The sequence below is a fragment of the Peromyscus eremicus genome, chromosome 20, assembly GCF_949786415.1.
Source record: "Peromyscus eremicus chromosome 20, PerEre_H2_v1, whole genome shotgun sequence".
In the NCBI taxonomy this organism is placed as follows: domain Eukaryota; kingdom Metazoa; phylum Chordata; class Mammalia; order Rodentia; family Cricetidae; genus Peromyscus; species Peromyscus eremicus.
In genome coordinates this window covers 34510058-34516913 of record NC_081436.1, presented here as the reverse complement: position 1 = coordinate 34516913, position 6856 = coordinate 34510058, and the positions used below count along the sequence as shown (strand labels likewise).

The following is a 6856-nucleotide window of genomic DNA, read 5'->3' as shown; positions in this document are numbered from 1 at the left end:
TTAGAATACTTATATATTTAGTATGCATGTTACAAACACACACACACACACACACACACACACACACACACACACACTCAATTTTAAATACAGCACTTTATAGATCACTCACTTAGTTGTTGCAACATCATGGATCATGTCCTTTTGTATATTTACAGGTGAAAAGAATCAGCCTCAGATTGAGTAACTCCTTGAAGGTCAGAAGGCTAGGATATGGTGAATAAACACGCATATTGATTACAGCCCTGGTCTAAAAGTTGAACAAGATCTTCCAAGGAGGCAGAGTTGAGGGACATACCTAAGAGTGACCAGTCCATGCCTAAACTAGCTACTCATATTAATACATTTCAATTGGGGGCTTAAGCCAGTTTGAAAAGGAGCTTCCATCGCTAGCCACAGAGAGACCACTGGCATGACACGTGAGGTAACAGTCATTGTCCAGAAGAGATGGCATGGACAGAGGTATTTTTGACTTTTAACTGAGGCATAACTGAGGCCACATTGTCATGTGTGTTAAATGTGTCACAGATGGCCGACAAGACTCCCGGCAGTGGCTTCATCAAAGCTAGCTCTCCAACAGGAAATTATCACTTTTAAGCCTCAGATGACAGTGACAGGCAGCTTTGGCTGGCCATTTGCTGCATATTCCTTTCTCTGTTCAGGCCTTTCTTTTAAATTTAAAGGTTTTTCTTGTTCATTTTACATACCAACCACAGTTTCCCCTCCCTCCCTTCTTCCTGCTCCCCCTCCCTCCTCCCCACCTCACCCTCCATCCACTCTTCAGAGAGGGTAGGGTCTCCCATGGGGAGTCAACAAAGTCTGGCATATCAAGTTGAGGCAGGACCAAGCCCCTCCCCACTGCATCAAGGGTATCTCTCCATAAAAAATGGGCTCTAAAAAGAATGTTCATGCATCAGGGATAAATCCTGGTCCCACTGCCAGGAGCTCCACCAATTGTCCAAGCCACACAACTGCTACCCACATTCAGAGGGCCTAGTTCAGTCTCATGCAGGTTCCCCAGCTGTCAGTCCAGAGTCCATGAGCTCCCACTAGATCAGGTCAGCTGTCTCTGTGGGTTTTCCCATCATGATCTTGAACCCCTCCCCGCCCCCCTTGCTCATAGAATCCCTCCTCCCTGTCTTTGACTGGACTCCAGGAGCTAGGTCCAGTGCTTAGCTGTGGATCTCTGCATCTGCTTCCATCAGTTACTGGATGTAGCTTCTATAATGACAGGGTAGTCATCAATCTGATTATAGGGGAAGGCCACTTCAGGCACTCTCTCCACTATTGCTTGGAGTCTTAGCTGGGGTTATCCTTATGGATTTCTGAGAATTTCCCTAGCACCAGGTTTCTCTCTAACTTCATAATGGCTCACTCTATCAAGATATCTCTTTCCCTGTTCTCCCTTTCTGTCCCTCTCTAAGTCGATCATCCTGTTCCCTCATGTTCTCATCCTCCACACCCCCCCTTTACCTCACTCCTCCTACCCCCAGTTTACCCATGAGATCTTATCTATTTCCCCTCCCATGCATGTCCCTCTTAAGGTCCTCCTTGTTACCTAGCTTCTCTGGTGCTGTGATTTGTAGCCTGGTTATCCTTTGCTTTATTTCTAATATCCACTTATGAGTGAGTACATATTGTGTTTGTCTTTCTGGGTCTGGGTTACCTTACTCTGGATGTTTTTTTTCTAGTTCCATCCATATACCTGCAAATTTCATGATGTCATTGTTTTTACCACTGAGTAATACTCCATTGTGTATATGTATCATATTTTCTTTGTCCATTCTTTGGTTGAGGAAAATCTAGGTTGTTTCCAGGTTTTGGCTATTATAAATAATGCTGCTATGAGCATAGTTGAGCAAGTGTCCTGGTGCTAGCATAACTGGATGTTGACAGGTAGAAGAATGCAAACAGATCCGTATCTATCACCATACACAAAACTGAAGTCCAAGTGGACCAAAGACCTCAACATAAATCCAGTTACCACTGAACCTGATAGAAGAGAAAGTGGGAAGTAGCCTTGAAAAGCATTGGTATAGCATATTAATTCCTGAATATAACACCAGTAGCACAGACACTGAAATTGACAATAAGTGTGACCTCTTGAAACTGAAAAGCTTCTATAAGGCAAAGGACATGGTAAATAAGACAAAACAGCAGCCTACAGAATGGGAAAAGATATTCTCCAACCCCACATCTGACAGAGGGCTGCTATCCCAAATATATAAAGAACTCAAGAAACTAGACATCAAAATACCAAACAATCCAATTAAAAAATAGGATACAGAGATACACAGAGAATTCTCAACAGAAGAATCTCAAATGGCTGAAAGACATTTAAGGAATTGCTCAACATCCTTAGTCATCAGGGAAATGCAAATCAAAATGACACTGAGATACCATCTTACACCTGTCAGAATGGCTAAGATAAAAACAAAACAAAACAAAAAAACCCACTGGGGACAGCTTATGTTGGAGAGGATATGGAGCAAGGGGAACACCCCTCCACGGCTGGTGGGAGTGCAAACCTGTACAATCACTTTGGAAATCAGTATGGCGATTTCTCAGAAAATTGAGAATTAATCTACCTCAAGACCCAGTGATACCACTCTTGGACATATACCTAAAGGATACACAATCATACCATGTTCAGGCCTTTATAACCAAATTCTTACTAAATTGCCACTCCTTGTCTTAGATAAAACAATAGTGGTGATTTTAAGGATATGGTTTCTACAATTTTCTTGTGAAGCACTTACAGACAAAGAGTCCCACATATCAACTGGGGCCACCTGGAAGGAATGACTGTCCTTTGATGGCAGCATTGCAGGGTAGCTTGTGCAGCTGGTCCAGGGAGCATGCCTTGGAGATCATAACTCCATGAGAGTAGACAACAGACACAGGTGGGCTTGGGGTTCTACTCTAGGCTGCCTGTGGAGTTAGTTGTGCTCTACCTAATGTTTACTCCAGGACCCAGGCTAAGAGGTAATGGTGTTCCCCATGACCTTCTGGTAGTGTATGGTTAGAGCCCAAGGGCCTAAGCTAAATCATCCCTAAGTATATCATAGCTCTCTTCTGACTTGCATTATCCTCACCTATTGTTCAGTAGAAGACTTTTATCTGAGGCCAGTTCTAATGGGTTGAGAGAAATGGCCTTTTTTTTTCCCATGGAGGCACTGTGAGGGAGGGACAAATTCAAGAAGATGGAGTGTCAGGATAGCTACCTATATCACTCAGCATGATATGAATGGCAAAACTGAGCTTTGAAGCCAGAGCTGGTCTACATTGTCAAGGTGGGACTAAGGTCTGGGTGATGAGAAGGGTTTTTCCCCCAAAGGAATAACAAGCTTCCTGAGGATCCTCAGAAGGCAACAGGGAGGAGGAGTGACATGTGATCTTGGCATACAGACTCATCTGCAACTGAAACTTGACCTTGTCCAGCTGGACTATCTTGGGAATAAAAACTGAGGGTCCCTATAAGCTTCAGTTTCCATTTTGGATGAACAGAGATACTATTATGTAGCTCACAACACTGAAGTTAGAATTAGTAGTAGTCCAGGTCAAGTGTGCCTAAGACAGTGCCTTGGTGAGGGAAACCAATATGAAGTTTAAAAGAATGATAGAGAGGCCAAGTCAAGAGTAGAAGAGGCTTAGGTACTATCCTGCCCACTCCTCTCACCTCCCACCTTAAAGAAACCCAGCTGTTCCAGGCTGTATCCCCTTCTCTTGCTGGACTGGGTGAAGAAGTTGTCTTTTCTGAGCCCAAGGTCCAGAAAATCCCAAAAGAACTAGAAACCCAGATGACAGATCAAATGTTTTCTCAAGCATTGTCCAGATGGTATTCCCTTGGGACTGGGGCAGGAGCCTGTTGCTTCCTATGAGCTTGGCAAACACTATAGGGATCACATTTGTACCCAGCACTGCCACCTCAGTTTCCTTCCTGGGAATATAGACTTGGGCATCGTTTAGTTGTATCTAATAAAACCTTGGTGAATTTATTTTTTCCCTCAGACACCAGACTCTAAAGGCTGTTTTCTCTCCTGTCACCTCTTCTCAATAGAAGTGTGAGCCGTTATGACTATGGTTCAAGTTGTACCAGGGCTATTCTTCAATAAGAACTCCTTGCTCTGTGTTCTGTTCTTTTAATCCAGTCAACTCAATGGGCCTATCCAGTCAGTGCTCATCTCCCCCTTAATTGTGGACCTCAGCTAAAGAAGCAGCTTGTAACCAGCCACATCAGCTCAGGGAACCTCACTGAAGTCCTGCTATGGGCCAGCCACAGCCACACATTTTTGGGTTTCTCTTTCCAACATCTACCTCTGCTATTTTTTTCTTTCAGGGATTCATTGGTAGGTCAACATGAGAGCTTTTTCTCTTGTACTCTCAAAACATGGTCTGTGGATGGGGCTGATTGCGCCCCTGACTTTAGAGGCTGGGAATATGGGCCAGGCCGCTCAGAGAAGTCAGGAAGTTGACTATGATCATGTACACTGATTTGAATTAATCAGGAGATGATGAACATCAAGAGTTATTGGAATTGTGTGTCTGTGTTTTCATCAGAAGGTTTGCCAAATAAAAGATTAGGATTGTGAGCTTGTTAACACAGTTGTTAACCTTGTTTTACCATGAGGTTGTTTGAGATCAGAACAAATATATTAGACAAAAGCAATTTGAAAAAAACTGAGACCAGGTTTGGGAAACAAGGCTTAAGTCTTGGTTGAGCTGTCCCAGTACTAGGCATGAGTTCCTTGTTTGTCCTTGCTCTCTTAGTTATCAGTTCTGGGATTATTTATTTCTTATGACCTCGTAGGTGTAGTTAACCTCTTCAGACTTGTGGTAGCCTGAGTGAAAATGACCCCCATAGTCTCTTAGGGAGTGATATTATTTGAAAGAATTAGGACATGTGGCCTTGTTGGAGTAGGTGTGACCTTATTGGAGGAAGTGTGTCATCAGGAGTGGGTTTTGAGGTTTCAGATCAAGCCAGGTCCAGTGGCTCATTCTCTCTTCCTGCTGTCTGCAAACCAGGATGGGATGTAGAACTCTCTGTTACTTCTCTAGCACCATGTCTATCTGTGTGCCACCATTCTTCCAACCATGGTCATGATAGACTAAATCTCTGAACCTGTAAACCAGCCCCAATTAAATGTTTTTGTTTATAAGAGTTGCCGTGGTCATGGTGTCTTACACAGCAATAGAAACCCTAACGAAGACAAGACTGAAATTTCCCTTCTACTGTATTTTGTAGTGGATTGTTGAACAGATATTTTAAAATGGGTTTTTATCATGAGTTTTTTCTCCTTTGACTGTGATAGATATACAGTTTTACAGGCATAGTAGTCTGGGCTGCCATCTCTGGTCTTTCAGACATTATAGAACATCCATGTAGGCCTGTCTGGCTTTCAGAGTCTCCATTGAAAAGTCACATGTTGCTCTTCCTGTAAGCAGCCTAAGGTGACCTGTGAAGATGGTTTGCTACTCTTTTGACCCAGAAAACCCTACAAAATCATGCAAATCAAGAGGTTCAAATCTTCGGGTTCACTTTAAGAACACCTGTGAAACTGCCCAGGCCATCAAGGGTATGCATATCCGAAAAGCCACGAAACATCTGAAAGATGTCACCTTAAAGAAGCAATGTGTGCCTTTCCGGTGGTATAATGGAGTCAGTAGGTGCACCCAGGCCAAACAGTGGGGCTAGATACAGGGCTGGTGGCCCAAAAAGAGTGCTGGATTTTTGCTGCACACGCTTAAAAATGCAGAGAGTAGTGCTGAACTTAAGGGTTTAGATGTGGATTCTCTAGTCATTGAACACACCTAGGTAAACAAAGCACCTAAGATGCGCCGATGGACTTACAGAGCTCATGGCTGGATTAACCCGTACATGAGCTCCTCCAGCCACATCGAGATGATCCTCACTAAAAAGGAACAAATTGTTCCAAAGCCAGAAGAGGAGGTTGCGCAGAAGAAGATATCCCAGAAGAAACTGAAGAAACAAAAACTTTTGGCATGGGAATAAATTCAGCATAAAATAAATGCAGATAAAAATTAAAAAAAAGAAAAGTCACGTTATTCTAATGGGCCTGCCTTTTTATATGTAATTTGGTCTTTGTCCTTATAGCTTTTAATATTTTTCCTTTGTTCAGTATATTTAGTATTTTGATTATTATGAGTACCAAAGAGTTTCTTTTCTGGTCCTATCTATTTAGTCTTCTAATTGGCTCATGTACATCGACAGTCATCTTCTTCTTTAGATTTGAGAACTTTCATTCTAAGAGTTTGTTAAAAAATATTTATTATGCCTTTGACATGGGTTTTTTTCTTCCTCTAAATCTTTTATTTGTAGGTTTGGTCTTTTCATAGTATCTCAGGCTTCCTGGATATTTTGTGCTTGGATTATTTTTAGATTTAATATTTTCTTTGACTGATCGATTCCATTCTTCTGCCATGTCATCAAGATGTGAAATTCCCTCATCTATTCTATTCAGGCTTAACTCTTAACTTTTTGTTGGATTTCCAGAGGTTTTTATTTTTATTAAGTTTGGCTTCTCTTTAATGATTCTATTTCCTTGATAATTTCTATTTTCACATCTTGAACTATTTTCATTATTCCATGCAATTGTTGTGGGGTATCCAGCAGAGAAGATGGCTTGGACATAGACTTAAGCCAACAGAACATCTTTATTATCCAACTGTGTGACTATACTGGGTGTTCAGGATCTCAGTGGAGCCTTGAGTCTTTCTCAAGATGAGCTTTTAAGCACAAAAACTACATTTTGAGCTAACATACTTCAGTTAACAACAGCGGTTAGCCAGAAGTAGAACTACAGAAGCAAAACGAAACAAAAACAAACACAACACA

At 42.1% G+C, this 6856-nt stretch overlaps 1 pseudogene; it reads left to right on the top strand.

Moving 5' to 3' along the window:
* The first annotated feature begins 5464 nt into the window (after positions 1 to 5464).
* Positions 5465 to 6013, top strand: LOC131896999 (large ribosomal subunit protein uL22-like; annotated as a pseudogene).
* Positions 6014 to 6856: the final 843 nt, after the last annotated feature.